At 35.9% G+C, this 1,938-nt stretch overlaps 1 non-coding gene across 1 annotated transcript; it reads right to left on the reverse strand.

Annotated features, from left to right (window-relative positions):
• Nucleotides 1-573: 573 nt before the first annotated feature.
• On the reverse strand, nt 574-680 carry LOC128279538 (small nucleolar RNA R71). The gene has a single exon (XR_008269740.1). It is a non-coding gene; the product is annotated as a small nucleolar RNA R71 (small nucleolar RNA).
• Between the last annotated feature and the right edge of the window lie 1,258 nt (nt 681-1,938).

Genomic DNA, 1,938 nt, shown 5'->3' on the forward strand with positions numbered 1-1,938 from the left:
ATTTAATTTCTATAGGTTTTCCATCAGTGCATGAGAAGAGGTGTTACTGCTAACAAAGAGTATCATTTTGACCCAGAGATTGAGAGAACTTTACAAAGAAGGTGGAAAGAACTGCAAAAAAGGCTAGGAATGGGAATGATCCTGGTCTCAATGATAATTTGAATGGTTAAGATGCTAATCCTTTGTAGGGTGATAAATGATCAAGATAGACTAGTTCAAGAGCATTTTGTTCCAATTTTGGATTATATGAATCCAGGTATAGTCAGATCACAAATACAAGCTCATTAGTTTGAGCTAAAACTGGTAATGTTTCAGATGTTACAAACAGTAGAACAGTTTGGTGGACTACCCACTGAAGATCCAAGATTGCATTTAAGAAATATTCTAGAGGTTTGCGACTCGTTTAGACAACAGGGTATTCTTGAAGATACCCTGAGACTTAAATTGTTTCCATACTCCTTGAGAGACAGAGCAAGGGTGTGGCTGAATGCTTTGCCATCTGGAACAGTAGCATCATGGAATGATCTTTGCCAGAGATTTTTGCTACAGTATAATCCACCAAATATGAATGCCAAGCTTAGAAATGACATCACGTCTTTTTGAAAATTGAAGGATGAAACATTATATGAAGCTTGGGAATGATTTAAAGAATTACTTCAAAAATGTTTGATGCATAGATTCCAGCACTAGACACAAATGGAGATATTTTATAATGGAATGAAAGCACATACGAGGATAGTAGTTGATGCCTCTGCCAATAGTATTTTGTTGGATAAATCTTATAATGAAGCATATGAGATTTTGGAAAAGATTGCCAACAATGGTTATCATTATCCTACTACGAGAGTTTGGATGGGTAAGAAAGGTGCTGGTACCATGGAACTTGATGCAATTACTTTATTGACTGCCCATGTATCATCTTTAACTAATATGATTAAAATAATGAAAAGAGCAACTGTAGTTCAAGAATCGTGTATTTATTGCGATGAAGACCACGTGTTTGATGAATGCCAATTAAATCCGGCATCTATGTGCTACATGGGTAATTTCAATTGGAATAATAATCCCTATTCCAACACCTATAATCCAGGGTGGAAACAACATCCAAACTTTGGTTGGAAGAATCACGATACAAAGAATTTTAATAATGCTTCAAGACAGGATGCCATTAGTGCACCACCTAGTTATAATCAACCTATGTCGAGGTCATCATAATCATATTTTGAAGACTTGTTGAAAGAATTTATGGCCAAGAATGGTGCCATAATTGAGAGTCAAGCTGCGTCCCTACGAGCTCTTGAGAATCAAGTGGTACAGATAGTAAATGCTTTAAATTCGAAGCCAAAAGGAGAATTTCCAAATGATACCGAGAATTTAAGAACACAAGGGAAGGAGAAGTGCAAAGCTATCACTCTCGGAAGTGGGACTTAGCTAGATGATGTTGTTCAAGATACCACGACAGAGGAGGACATGAGACTCAACCATGTAAAGATCCTAAAGCCATATAAAAAGCACATTGTACTTGAAAAAGGTAAAAAATAGAATGTTGTAGCAAAACCAGATCGTGTCAATGCCACATCAAAACAATATAAGTAACCTGAAGGAAGACCACTTCTATCTTTTCCTTAACGATTCCATAATTCTTAACAAGATGTTTAGTTCAAAAAATTTTTAGAGGTCTTGAAGAAACTCCATATCAACATACCACTAGTAGAAGCTTTGGAGCAAATGCCTAATTACGTGAAATTTATGAAGGATATACTATCAAAGAAGCGTAGATTGAAAGAATTTGAAACTGTTGCTCTCACTGAAGGGTGCATAGTAATGTTGATGAATAAATTACCTTCAAAGTTGAAGGACCTAGGGAGTTTCACTATCCCATGTTTAATTGGCAATCATTATGTTGGTAAGGCATTATGTAATTTAGGAGCAAGTATA

The sequence above is a fragment of the Gossypium arboreum genome, chromosome 8 (assembly GCF_025698485.1).
Source record: "Gossypium arboreum isolate Shixiya-1 chromosome 8, ASM2569848v2, whole genome shotgun sequence".
Lineage (NCBI taxonomy): Eukaryota > Viridiplantae > Streptophyta > Magnoliopsida > Malvales > Malvaceae > Gossypium > Gossypium arboreum.